The sequence below is a fragment of the Lactuca virosa genome, chromosome 6, assembly GCF_052849685.1.
Source record: "Lactuca virosa cultivar CGN04683 chromosome 6, Lactuca_virosa_CGN04683_v6, whole genome shotgun sequence".
Lineage (NCBI taxonomy): Eukaryota > Viridiplantae > Streptophyta > Magnoliopsida > Asterales > Asteraceae > Lactuca > Lactuca virosa.
Genome location: NC_136431.1, coordinates 37,710,084 through 37,725,963, shown reverse-complemented (window position 1 = coordinate 37,725,963; position 15,880 = coordinate 37,710,084).

The following is a 15,880-nucleotide window of genomic DNA, read 5'->3' as shown; positions in this document are numbered from 1 at the left end:
GGGGATTGAATGTGTAAATCATTCATTCTTATATATGTGGGCTTATGATCCAAGATTCCTTTATGTTGGGTTTAACCCATGTGGTGATCCATGGATACTCCATGGAGGTTAAAACCCATGGAGCATAAGGAATAAGTAAAGTCATGAGTTACATGGTGTAACCCTAATAGCCACACTATATAAGAACCCCTTTAGTTCAAGAAATTGGCACTAGTGATACATATTTTGAGGGCTAGCCGATTTGAACATGTATGTCTTCTTCTCATGGTTATTCCAAGAGTTCATGATGTTGTGTGAACCATTTGAGGTGTCACACTTAGGGCACTAGGCTCTCAAGCTTCATGGAGTCAAGCAACAACAACAAGGTATATATTCTATCTATTTTATTATCCTAGTATCAATGTTTTTGTATGCTAGTTAGGATAATACCTTGGATAATCATATTTGCATGTATTATAGAGAAAACATAGATCCAAGGTATTTAGGGTTGCATGTACACTTAGGAGTGTTAGAATGCTCAAAACCCAACAGTGACTTGACATGGCTATTCCACCACGTCAGGGCTCGGTCCGCGAAGGTGCAGGCAACAAATTTAACTTTACTCCCTTCCAGACAGGAGCAGATCTCAAAGATCGACTCTGTTTTCTCGAACCATTGCGAGAGGGCAATGACTCCGCCAGTTCCATTGAAGGTCCTGGGTTTGCAGCTGGTGAAGTCCTTATATGAGCACTCCCTAGAGCGCACTGGAGCTTCAACTGGAGTGGTATGCACATTCGATTCACTCACGCTAGTACCGGTAATGGTGAATTGTGTTAGGGCTGCCGTAATAGCCACATTCACCACAGCTTGGATTGCTGACAGATTGTATTGTGGAGGAGGTGGAGGTGGTTGTTGTGTTTGAGTTATCGGAGGATTGTGTCTCGCTGATCGACGGGGAGGCATTTTGTAGCTACATGTTTAAAAGAATGAAGATATTGATAAGCATTTGATAGTGAGAAATGAGAGTGAATCACTAACTAACTCTCCATAGCCCAACAGATAGATGAGAGTATCATTGAAATATAGATCTAGCAATAGAGGATGAAAGCATTCGGATAAAGAGTTCCCATGAGATTAAATATTTGTCAATAACACTGGTATTTTGATGTAACAAGTTCAGGAAAATGACCTAGGAGTAGGTCTTACATCAACCAGGATAAGAAAATTTTGACAGCATAAAGACCTAATAGACTGAAAGTTCAAGGCCTTAAGATATACAGGAAATTACAGGGAAAAGTGCTACTTAGAGCATAGATAAGAAGGCTATTCCTTTAACCAAAAGAAAGGATGAGCAGAGCATCTCCTACTGGCGACGGGCACCCCTCAGACGAACCCTTAAGTAAGCCAGCTGACGCTCCATATCAAGAAGGTGTCACTCATACACTCGTTGGCATACGCGGTGTTTCTATGACTTCAGCTCGAGTCACAGCTAGTTCTTGCAGTAGAGACTCATTGTCTCTCGCAGCTCTCTCACGAGCATCTTCCAGACGACGAATGCGGACAGTATTGACTCCCGCATTGGCATCAATCTCCATGATTCGGTCGAGGGCTGTCCTACCCTGTATTTCATTACGAGCAACCCTGTGGACCAGAATAGGCAGGACTCTGTCCGCTGAGCGTCCTTCGCTCACGTTTTAGAAACTTCTGTCTCCGTTGTATGGCATGGGTTGACCCTTTTCTTTACTCCATGTCTCCAAACTTTCCACCCACAGAGGCGTCGGGCCTTGAAAAGTCGGACGAGGGTTAGGATTTAGGATTGGAGCTACCAGGGGTTGATCATTGACTTCTGGCTCGGAGTCATAATCCTCCGGGAAGTTCTCTTCGAAGTCATCATCCAATGGAATTGCAGGTTCCTCTTCTGGCTCATCATCGAGCCATCCACCGTTACCTTGGTTGGGGAAGTACGGGTCGCCGTGGGGATGGAATCCAGCCATATTATCTATGCGATAATGGGGGTAAAAGAAATAATTAATAGACGTACTAATTTAGATAATTATAAGATGATCCTTACCAGTTACTCCAACATTTGCGTACCGCATACCAATCATATGTAACCAAAACATGATAGGCCTTCGAATAAGTGACCCTAACTCTAAGTCCACAACCAAACAAGGAACAAGAAGTAAAGCAAAGATCATCTACTACACAAAACTTGTTTAATAAGCAATATAAGCTAGAACTTCAACATGCTAGGATTATGATTATATAACATTAGTAAAATCAACATAAAAAATCCATGAATTCAAAATCAACACATAGGATATAGGTTCATCTTCACCAAAAAGAAGTATAGGGTGATTAGCCCATAACTAAAACAGAAACAAACATAAAATAAAAGCTAATTAGACTAGACATGGTTAAAGATAGCAAACCGAATGATTGTATGTTGTTCTTCTTCTAATTATCTTCAAAGCTTGATCTCCAAACGAATTCTGAACTTCCAAGTGTTCTCTAGGGGGTTTTAGTCGCAGCTCTTAACTTAATTCCCAAGCCAACTCCCGAAATTCGACCTAAAGTTCAGTTTATATAGTTTCCAAAATTTGGTTGCCACGCCATGGGAATTAGACCTCCACATTGTGACCCTTATCTAAAATGTGTACGCCCCAAGTCTCAGGAAGCTTCTGTATCAGGAAAGATGGCCACGTCGTGGCCTTGAGAATGCCACATTGTGGGATGTAATTTGCATGAATTCTTCTTTCCTCTTCTCTAATTTCAGCTTCAGTCCTCCAAGAATCCAGCTCTCTTCAATTTTAGCTCCTTTTCCTCGAGAATATTCTTTTTGGCTGAAAAATGCAATGTAATCATTATAAGTACCAAATATATTTGCATTTTACCAAAATATAACTTAAATGAATTAAAATGTCACACCCCGAAATCGGAACGGCAGAAACGTTCGGGGGCGGAGGACGTCATGTACAGTATAACAACAATGCATAATAGTAAAACAAGCAACAACATCATCCATTGCATTAATAGTATAACTTAATACAAGTGTGTTCTGTATAGTTTATAAGACACCAAAAATATGAATCAAAATAAGAGATGAGTCTTGAATGTGCTCCATCTTCTCAAAACCTGGTCATCGGTACCTGTCTACTGGTGACCTGAGAATACAAGTTATTTTGAAAGAGTAGATCAACATTAAAGCTGGTGAGTTCATAAGTATTTTAGTGTCATTGTTTGTATAAGTTTGAAGAAAGTGTTTGTAAATGTTTGATGTAAAAGTTTGTAAGTGTTTGATGTAAATGTTTGTAAGTGTTTGATATAAATGTCTGTAAACTTCCTCGAAAATCCTATATTTTCTACTAAAGTAGTCTTCTACCAAGACCCAACTGTTCTTTATGTTTTTTCTTTTGTAAAAGTGAGTGTTTTCCCAAAGTATGACTATCATTACCAAAATATAGCTTTCATTACCGATTATCTGAGAAGATCACAATGTGAATGAAATGGGAAAATAAAGATGTACTGTAGTTTTATCTAAGTAACTACCAATGTACTAACTACCTTAAACATGTTTGTTTAATTAAGGTAAAATGTGATAAGATTGTAACCATACTTGATTGACTAGTATAACACGACGTTCGAGACGTCGAAAATGATATGACATTCGTCACCCGTAGACCTGCAGGTCCCACTGTAGCTAGCAGCAAGGTATGGGATGGTCAATCCCGTATAGATCTATACACAAATTCACGCTCTCCCTCCAGGAGACTCTAGGTACAAAACGTGACACAACAGTATATTGTCACGCCATGAAGTAGTATCTCACATTAATGTTATAGTATTCTTGTATTTGTATAGTATGTTCTAGTGTAGTGTATGTTCTCTCTGTCTAGTGTGTAGTATGTTCTATCTGTTTCTCTTTATAGTGATTATTGTTTCTCATTATAGTATGTACTGTTTCTCATCATAGTATGTTTGAACTGACTCATGTATGAACTGACTCTTGTATGTTTCATTGTTCTAGGATTAGTAAGTAGTGACTTCCTAAACTATACCTATTATAGTTTACTAGTAATGTTGTTTGTATGAATGAACATGATTGTACACCTTTGCTACTCAAAGGTATTGAATTGAATGAAGAACTCTTATATCTATATACATACACATAATATATAAATAAGATTCAAACGACCTTCGGGCAAACAACCGATACCCTAAGTCCACAACCAAACAAGGAACAGGAAATAAGGCGAGTTATCAGTCCTAAGCCCTTTCAATCCTACTTATATAACTATATCTATATAGACATGATTTTTAACAATATATAAGTTTAAAAGAGTTTAATAAGGAGTTTTGCATATAAAAGAGTTTGTAAAACGATTTGAAGCAATTTGTTTGGAAACACAGTTTGAAGTGTAAGAAATCCATTTGTTTGAAAACACAGTTTGAAGTATAAGAAATCCATTTGTTTGAAAACACAGTTTGAAGTATAAGAAATCCATCTGTTTGATAGTTATTAATCACATGATTGATATAGTAACTATAATGTTTCTACTTGTATTCCCCCCCCCCCCATAAAAGTATTTAAAATCATTTAAAAGGTAAGTTAAGGGGTATGAACTCACCTGCAGTGAGTGATACGAATGAAAGATCGGTTGTAGGATGCTAAGTGTCAAGTGAAGACTCGAACACACACGGATCCTATTTAGCATATAATGACACATATATGTATATAATTAGTGTTTATACAACTAATCATGTAAGGAAAACACCTTAGGACTTAGGAAACACTTAGATTGAAGTGTTACAAGTACAAAGGATTGCATAAAAGGGGTTTTAGGCCACACATGAGTGTGTACGGCCAAGGTGTGTACGACCTATGTGTGTACGGCCACCTGGGTGTACGGCCTTGGAGTGTACGGCCGTACACTCCTTGCAGAACATGCCAAGAAGGTGTTTCACGGCCCTATCTTGCATCCTCTAAGTGTCTATGATCTTATTTTGGGACATAACATGAGTAGAAGGCCTAGATATGCACTAAACAAGGGGTGTACGGCCACATGAGGGGTGTACGGCCGTACACTCTTTATGTTCATGCATTTGATGTTGATTTTAAGATAAGCATCAAGTGTTTCTAGAGTATGACAAGCATAGGAAGAGGTACTTACGAATTAGAAGCCTTTAGGGGTGTTTAAGGTCCAAGAACTAGTGTGTTCTTGGTGAATACTTGAAGATCTAACCAAAAGAAGTAATTTCATGGATGAAATCAAAGGGTGATTCAAGATCAAGAAGGATAATCACAAAGAAATGGAAGGAGTTCTTACATTTTTGAAGATCTAGATGATGGAAGTTGAAGATAGTTGAGAGAGAAATCCGAGTTCTTGGCTTAAGAGTGTGAAAAGAGTTGAATGAAGGCCAAGTATCATCTTTATAGGGGGAGTGTACGACCATGGATGGGTGTACGGCCGTACACCCATGTGTACGACCGTACACTCCTCATGTTGGAGTGTTTGGCCTGATTTTGTTACTATGAATTTGAGAACTCATTCCTATACCCTATCCTTGAATGTACAAGACTTGGAACACTCAAACGGACTCTAAAAAAAGGCTAAATGATAGCAGATACGAGTCTGACTTTGATTGAATTGAATAACTGTAAAAGATAGAAATTTCGGGTTGTCACATAAAATAATGCCTAAATATATGTATAAATATAGCAATATCAATAATCATTCTCTACATCCAACCATCTGTGTTGCCTCATGTTTAAATTTTGTTGATCCATCAGATACCTCAGATTCTTGTGATTAATATAAATAGTGCACCTAACCCCATACAAATAATTCCTCCAAATCTTGAGGGAAAAAACCACAGCCCCAACTCTAAATCATGAATATGGTAGTTCGCCTCATGACGCTTTAGCTGCCTAGATGCATACACAATCACATGACCCCTTTGCATAAGAACTACACCCAACCCCATAATTGACGCATCACAATACACCAAAAAGTCATACATACCCTCATAGAGGGTCAAAATCAGAGCCTCACTCAAATTTTGCCTCAAAGTCTCAAAAGTTGCCTACTGATCATACCCCCATTAGAAATAAAACATTGTTCTTTGTCAGACATGTCAAGGGAACATCAATCTTGAATAAATCTCTAATAATATTCTGTTAAACCAAGGAAGCTCCTGATCTCATATGGTGTCCTCGGAACCTCTCACTTCATCACTACCTCTATCTTGGCCGAATCGATCAATATACCCTTCTGGTCGATGATGTGCCCAAACACTACACCTTGCACAACCAGAAATCACACTTGGATAACTTGGCATATAGCCTCTACCTCCTCAAGGTCTCTAAAACCTCATGTAAATGATCCTTGTTCTGCTCCTTGGTTTTAGAGTAGACCAGTATATCATAAATAAACACTACCACCGATCGATACTGCATCGTCCTGCACACCCAGTTCATGAGGTCCATGAACGTTGTTGGTGCCTTGGTGAGTCCAAATGGCATCACAACAAACTCATAATGACCATAACAAGTCCTAAAGGTCATATCCTACACATCCTCATCTCTAAAGCTCATATTATAATAACTTGATCTCATATCAAACTCAGAGAACTAAGATGCACCCTGAATCTGGTCATGTAAATAATCAATCCTCATAAAGGGGAAAAAATTTCTTCACCGTCAGCTTGTTCAACTCCCGATATTTAATGAAAATCCTATATGAACCATCCTTTTTTTTTCACAAACAGGATCGATGCTCCCCGTGGTGAACCGCTTGGTCTGATGAACCCTTTGTCTATCGACTCTTATAGCTTTGTAAACAACTCCCACATCTTTGGAGGTGCTAAGCGATAGGGTGCCTTGGCTATCAGAGTATTGAAATCAAATCAATTCGAAACTCAACCTACCTTTTAGGTGGCACCCCAGGAAGATCCTAGGGAAACACATCAGGAAATTCCCAAACAATAGGCACATCACCCGCAGTTTTCTTATCCCCCACTCACATATCCACCACATAAGCTAGGAATCTGGAGCAAACCTACTGGAGATACCCCCTAGATCTCGCACTTGAAAAAACCATCGGCCCATGTTCAGCACCCTCTCCACAAATAACCAGTTCTCCCCCACTTAGGGTTTAAAATCTCACCAACTGGTGCTCACAATCAATCATGGCCCTATTGGGGCCCAACCAATCCATCCCGAAAATAACCTTTGACCCTCACAGATGAATCGGTACTAGATCAATCATATATCTCTCACTGAATATATTCAGAACGCATCCTAGATGAACCCTTGAAGCACTCACTGAATAATCATCGGTAATCTCCACCACTAATCGATAATCCAAAGTCCCGGGAGCATCACTAAACTTCTTTCTAAGCACAAGAGGTATGAAGGATCGGGTAGCACCCGAATCAAATAGAACATGATCCGGCATACCATTAACTAAAAACGTCCCAATACATTATTAAAGAAAACATAAGCATAAATAAGGAAAGGAGTAAAAGATATGGTAAAGATACATACCGATAACCATATCTGGAGCTGCTCACGCATCCTCGACTGTCAACTAGAAAACTCTGGTCTTCATTACAGGAGCCTCTACCTTACCCTGGCAGCCATCAATAATCTTCAAGGTGGCTGGCGTGGGAGTCGGCACTGCTCCTCCTGTTAATCTAGGGTACTCGGCCTTTTTATGGTCCGTCTAATTACAATGGAGGCAAATCACACCTGATAACTGGGTGCAATCCCTGCTATGTGACCACTCTTGTCGCACCTGTAGCAGCATGAACCACTGACTCGACACATCCCATCGTGTTATTTCCCGCACTTGCCGCAATGGCTCTCGCCCTGTTGGCATCTAAACCACGAGTCAAAAGTCTTGGGCTTCTTCCTTGATCCCTCCACCATCTATATCTAAACTGGATTTCGCTTCTTCAGAAGCTCTAAATCGATCTCTCGTTCCTGGGCCCTAGCAATCATGTCCTCTAATGTCTTGTAGCTGGAGATGCTCACAAACTCCCGGACGTCATCCCTTAGCATATCATGGTATCTAGTCTTCTTCATCTCCTCGTCTGCCACATACAGCGGAACCAACAAAGCCTTCTCCCAGAACATGGTGTTGATGTCAGCAATAGTCTCCATAGTCTGGCGAGGGTCCTGAAACTCCCTCGCCAGCTGCTGCACCTTAATAGCCGGTGCAACCTCCACCCTAAATCTCATCACAAAGTCATCCCAAGTCTTGGCCGCCAAGGCTGTAGCTCCTAGAGAGTGTTCGACCGCCTCCCACCAATCACAGGCTCTGTCCCTCAAAAGGCAGGATGCAAATCCTACCTTCGACCCCTCAGGGTAGAAACTCATTTGCTAAGTATTCTCCATGTTAGCGGTCGATCTTTGAATAGCAATGGGGTCCTTCTTCCTGAAGAACCCAGGGGCTTCACAAGCCATGAACTCTCAGAAGCAGAGATTTTGAGCCCCCAACTAACTTCCCTTTGTGTCGGCATGAAAAGCCTCTAAACACTCATCCAAAAGCTTAGTGATCCTTTCCTTGATGATACCAAACATCACAGGGGTGGCCTCCATAATACTGCAAGTGATATCAGGCATGATGAACTCGCGTCTCCGCTCATCTATTGGTTTCGAACCAGAGCCAGAACCCGAACTTGAACCAGAACTTCCTCCTCGAGTAGTCACCACCATATCGAAATACAAACATATAAACAATCAGAAAATATCTGAGGGAACTCTTACACTGCTAGCTCCTTAAGATCTCCTTGACCATCCTTGACTCGAGTACATATCATGTGCTTTCAATAGTACACGCCCAATACTACCTTCCACACCTATCCATACTTTCCTCAACAATCATCCTGAATCCCCTAAGTTACTTAACCAAGGCAATTATCATAAACCCGTATGCTACAAAGCATACAACTTTATACCGCACTTCCTAGGCTCTCCTACGAATCCTCATATCACTTGCTCCTACACTACAAGAAACTCCTACCAAACCCGTCGGTTGTCTTATGCATTTAAATTATACACAAAACGGGATCACATAGACTGTCGAATAAATGATTCTACCCTAAGCCCACAACCAGACAAGGAACATGAAATAAGGCTAAATCAGTCATTCTAGGGATATATGATCTTAATCGTATACAATTTCAAAGCATACACTTAACAATTAACTTTGCTGATATAGATCCCAAGTAATGCATAAAATCCAATCTCCCTAGGCGACAAGGCATCAAACAAATCATGCAATTCTATCATGCAATTCCCGTAGATATCCTTAGCCCTAACCTAGAATGAACTTCACATACTAACATACTAATCATAACACTTATGTATGGGATTTTTGGGAATCACTTACTTGAGCTTGGGTGATCGCACGCATCGCACCCTTTTTCTTAAAAAAATCTTTTTAGAAAATCTATTTTCTTTGGCAAAGTTTGAGTTCAAACACACCTAAAAATGTGTTTGAATCCCTCAAACCAAGGCTCTAATACCAACTTGAAACATCCCTAAACAGACATATTTTTTCATTTTTAATTCATCAAATAACATAGTATTTGTCCAAAAGCGCATCATAGTAAAAAATGTATCATAATCATCAGAGTACAAATACATTTATCAATGAGGAAAGATCATCAGGGGGATAATGTTGTGTTGTCAACCTAGGTCCTTCCCTTAAGAACTGGAAGTACCTAAAATCACTTAAACCACCAACCATAAGCATAAAACTTAGAGAGTTCTCCTAAAATACCACATACCATATATACATTGCTATAGGCTATCCCATGGTCTTGTATACAAGTGCCATGAGGTACCCCCATGGTCTTTCATACCATTACCATGGGCTGCCCCCTTGGTATTTCCTCGCAGTGCCTTGTCTACCCCAAGGTCTTATATACAAGTGTCATGGGCTACCCCCATGATATTTTATATAAATGTCATGGGATACCCCCAGGGTCTTCCATGATAGTATCACACATATAGCTAGCATCATACATGGTATAGTGAGAAAACTCACTTGTCTCACAAAATTAGCTAAGAACACAACTTACTACCATGCAAACGATGCTACCACCTACCTTAAATATCACCTTAGTCTAACCTATAAAACTAGCCATTTTGACCAAAATTCAAAACCAAGTCAACAAGTCAACGGTCAAGGTCAAAGTCAACGGCCAACTCTTCCATCAATTGACCCTCACGTCGTGACTAGCTTATGGTCACATCGTGGGAAATGGACTCAACCATATCCCAACTCAGTCACAATTCAATTCAATCTCATCTCAACTCAGTCTCGATCCAAACCATCGTCACGTCATGGTGTACAGGTCATCACGTTGTGATGAAAAACAATGCAAAATAATCAAGGAAAACCCCAGTCTTCACGTCGTGACGGTAAGGATGTCACGGCATGAAAACTGGCTATCCTATTTTATTGGATTAAGCTATTTTCTATCAATTCCACAAGCTGCAAAGCTCAAATCTTATTCGTCCCAGGGTGTTAATGGTCAAAGTTTCAAACTTTATCCATTGAGACATCCCTCTAAGACAAGATCTCAAGTCCAAGGTCCTTAATGGTAACTTTAATGTATCATTCATTAAGAACCTAACCCATAAATTCTTCAGTGCAAAACTTCCATGTAACATCTCAAAAATCACAAGAAATTTAATCATTTCAAAACAACCCATTTACTAAAAAGAAGTGTTTACATAACCAGTGTTTCCAAAAACATTATTCAAAATCAGAGTCTCCCAAGATCCAATCAACATAAAACCAAGGATGTGTACGGTCACGCCTTCGCCTTGCCATGGTCCTCAGAAGTACCTGAAACAAAACTAAAACTGTAAGCTAATGCCTAATGAGTTCCCCCAAATTACCACCACAAAAACATAACCAACAACAACATGCATACAGATTCTTTAGCATGACTATACTACCTCACTGGGCCTTCAGCCTATGTGGACTGCTCACTGGGCCTTCGGCTTGACTGGTCAGCCTCGTAGGCCTTCAGTCTATTTGGACCGCCTTTGGTATCTTGGCCTTCAGCACAAAGCAGGACCGCCTCAACCCGGTATACCATCGCATATCAACATGCACCATAACAATCAATATCTAGCATATACAGGTAGTCATACAGATCTAACAGATCACTACAACAGAGCAACATCCTATATACCAGGATACAGATCTAACAGATCATTATAACGTAGCAACATCCTATATACCAGGATATAGATCTAACATATCACTATAACATAACAACATACGGTAAAACCAGGATATCAATCCAATGGGCCGGCCTTGGTGCCTTCGACTTGTAAGTTCAGTTAGGAAAACTCACCTCATAGTCTAAATGCAGTCTGAATAGCTCCCAGCTCCAACACTCGGATCAACCCAATCCTAAATTCGAAAACATTTCCCATACTAATATTAATAACATTTCACAAAATACCCTTGATCAAAATTAGTCAAAATCCACAAGTCAACCGAGTTAACACAACCGAGTCAACTCAGCCGAGTCGACTTAGGCTTCTTACGCGGGGCGTACTCCAGATGTACGCAGGGTGTATTAGCTGTCTGAGGCTTCAGAGCCAGATCTGCAAACGTGCAGCGTACCATTCGGTACGCCCATCATACACAACAATTCCCTTCTTAGCCTATTAAGAGCTTATTTCTCCGACTTAGCACGTCCAATTGCAGATCCAATGTTAAAATACCATCAAGAGTTATAAAGTTTCCAACTTTATGACTTTTCATGTCCAATAAGTGCTTAATACACAAAATCTCAACATCTTAATGCCTTAAGACCTTTTATAGCATGCATGGAGTAAAACTAAGCATTAAGACCACATTTTTATGACTCAAGACCCCTCATAAAATCTGAAAGGATGACTTATTAGGTTAAGAGCATGCCATGGTCAAGAATCACCATATTTGGGACCAAAAATGCCCTAAATGAAGAAATGGATAGATCTACAAGATAGAGTGATCAAGTTATGAACTTTTTAGCTCCTTGAGGTTGCTAGCAAGTGGGGAATCCCAAATCAAAGTTGTTTCCAAGCTTCAAGGTCCTTGCAGCAACTTCTTCTTCTTCAAGAACACCAACAAGCACACAAATGAGCTCAAAAGCACTCTTATCACTTAGGGTTTGCTAGAGGGTCGGATTCATAGTTGGAGGCCGATTAGGGTGAAGGTCTTGGGGCATAAATTTGTTTAAATAAGGTGCAAACCCAAAATTTTAGGGTTTGGAACCCTTGCACGTATGCCTAGCATACGAAGAGTACGCCCATCATACTAGGTCCTCGCATGTACGTTGGGTCCTCGCATGCACGTATGAAGAGTACGCCCAACGTACTAAGTTCTGGCCAGAAATTACCAAAATGCCATTATGGCCATTTTGCATCCTTTCTCATGCATAAGGACTAGAATGCAATGTTTATTCATGCTTAGGGTTAAAATTGAAATTACCTCAACATTGGGATGTTACATTCTATAAGGGATTTAGGGACCCTAATGATCCCTAAAAATGCAAAATTTATGGACATGCATGCCACATGCATGCCCTTTCCCAAACCTAGGTCAAAAGATGCAAAATGCGCAAAAAATCCATGCAAGGTACCCAAATTCCCACCACATCCTAGATCTATGAAATAATATTCTATTGGGACACAAAAAATCATAAACTTGCAAACTTGATCTCTTCTACTCATCCTATCATCATATATAGGGCCAAAATGGCATAAAGCTTATATCTACAAGGCATCAGTGAAAAGATGAGAGCATAAGAACTTACAAAAAGTCCAGAAGCTACACACAAGGATGATGAGAGATTTCTTGGAGGGACTAGGCACCACAACTTCTTCTCCTTCCTTTAAAACCACCAAAACTTGCAAAAATAAGCTCAAAAGCTTCATGAGAGCTAGGGTTTGGCCAAAGGGTTGTTTGGAGGTGATGAAGGCTGAGGGTGAAGGAAACCCTAGCCCCTCTTTCCTTTAAATAGGGTCCAAGTCTGAAATTAGGGTTTTGCATCTGATGAGATGTCACGTCGTGACCCATTGAGTGTCACGCCGTGACTCTCAAAATATCCTTCCCGAAGAACGCGATCAAGTCACGACGTGACGGTGCTTCCCTCATGTCATGACCTACTCAAAAACCCAAACTTACTTTAAATTTTCATACCTCCATAAACATGATGTTACAGTATAACTACTTTTGTTCTCTTTATTATTATTTCCTAGAAATAATAATTCCCAATATGTTGATAAAATATTATTTTTCAAAAATTATGTTTTTCTAATTAAGTGTTGATATATTTATTAATAATCAAATTATACTAATAAATAATCAACTGATGATAACTTGCTATAAAGTATGACCTTATATGATCATATGATTTTTAGCGATAACATTTATAATGGCTCTTGGGCATACATGATCTTTCAGAAGCTACCTACGCCACCCTTCTCTGTCCGTCATAAAATCAAAACTCGCTGCCATTTTTGGATTTGTACACACCGTTGGAATCACCTCTAACTGCCATTAAACCATACTAATCACCACGGTCTTCCAACCACTGGAGCTACCTAGACCACCCTCCCCATTCCTCTAGAAAACCGAAAACCCTACTTTTAGCTGCTACGATGAACCCTAGTCGTCGCCTCTAGTTGTCTCCGCTAACAACATCTTCTTCATAAACCCTAGTTAACCCTGTTGCCATCACTAGCTCTAGCCACCCCCTGTTGTGTGTTTTGATTTTCAGATGGTGGTGGTGGTGGCGCAGCCGCCTCTACTGTGTTCGTCGTAATGGAGATATGAGAGGGATGTGGTGGTTACTTATGGTGGTAGTAGGGGCCTATGGTGAATTCGAAAGGGAGATATAAGGGGGTTTCTTTTTTCCGATAGAGGGATGAAGGTGGCGTAGGTATCTCCGGTGGTTGGAAGATAGTGGTGTTTGGTGGGGTTTGATGGTGGAGGGAAAGTTTTTCAAACGGTATGTGTAAATCTGAAAATGGCAGCAGTTTGTTATTGTCCGGCGGCGAATGATGGTTGCGTAGGTGGTTGTTGCTTTTGGTGGTGGCAGTAAGGCATATTGTGGTGGTGGTGTTGTAGGAAATAGTGACCTATTGTAGAAGGTCAAAAATAGTTAAAGGGCAAAAATAAACAAATCTTTCCAAATATTAGAAATTAACACAACAAAAATCGTCATAAAGACAAAACCGACGAAAGTTGAAGGACTTTTATATCAATAACCTTTTATTGAAACCACAATTAATTTTGTGTTTGAAGTGATTTGTTTTTAAGATAAGTTGTTTTAGTGAAGAAATAAAAAAGTACATAAATCGACAAAATATGATAAAGTTATCTATATAACCAGGGTCGGTGCTATGGCTTTTCATGCCCAGGGCGAAAAAATGTAATGATGCCCTATGTTTGTTTCGTTTGAACACAACAAACCTATTTTTATTTCATATAATTGCTACAAAACAATGTAAGACATAATTTTTTTACAACAACAATGTTACAGAACATGTTTATTTAAGAACGGAGAAATTTACTGAAATTAGATATACTAAAACAACACTAGAAAAATGTTGTAATTCCATAAACAAGGCACTAACATAGTGGGGCATATATCTTTTACGCTCATGTTCTTTAAAATTGATGATTGATGTCAATAATGTAACAATGTTAGTACACTTTGAAGTTAACTCTTGGTATAAACTTTTAACTTTATATATAGTAATTAGTAATACAACAAATTTAGAACTTCAGTAACATATATATTTTTATATAAGTTAATTAAGTCCTTTTTGAACCATAGATTAGTTGGATAATACAATATGTAAATTTTGTACATGAGCAGCACAAGCAAGAAATAAGTTGTATGATCAGGAGCATTAGTTGCTATTCTAAAGTATATAGATATGGTGTTAATGAAGTTCCTATGTATTGGGCTGGAAAGTTTGGCGTATTTTGTTATTTTTTCTGATAATCTGATTCCTTTCAACATTCAGAAATTCAACATTCACAAAATTAGAAAACTATAATTTGATGCAACAAATCAACATTCTAATTTCTGATAATTGATAATCTATAATCTAATTCAACATTCAGAATTTTTGATTTCTGATTCAATCATAACTATAACATAACACAATCTGACAAAAGGAACAATTGAGCAAAAAGAAACTAGAAAGCTCTAGCCTTGACCAAGAGACTAGTTGTGTAAGTGTGTAACGCCGCTATCTTGCTGACTCGTTGCCTTCCTCGACTGAAATTCAATGATTATCGATTAATTGACCGTCGTGCGTGCCCCTATTCTGCGTTCTGTGTGTAAGCGTAAAATCATGATCTCATGACTGATCGATTAGCATTTGGCTTGATTCAATTTTGTGAATAATGAATATAATATAAAAAAATAGGCCCCTAGAAAAATTGGGCCCTCTTCCCATACCCACTTTGCCCCTCCCCATAACCGGGCCTGTATATAACCCTAAAAGAAATACTATAAACCAAAATACATCGATTATTATGTATCTTTGTATACTTATCAAAGCCATATGGCAGTTGTTTGAAGACACTCAAAAGAAAATGTGGTATTTTTTTTATTAATTATTAAGAATATGAATTGTGGAGGATACAATATGTCTATGATCAATAGTAAGATGCAGTGATATGTAAACAGATACATGGAAATCAAAATTTAAAGACGTGTCTAACGTGAATTTGCAATTTAGCAACATGGCATTGTCTCTATACTTTTGACACGTGGCAGCAAACGCTTATTTGGACCACACCAACAAGAGCACGCGCGAAGAAAAAGAATTAAAGATAAATATTACCCACACGGATTTTCTATTGTC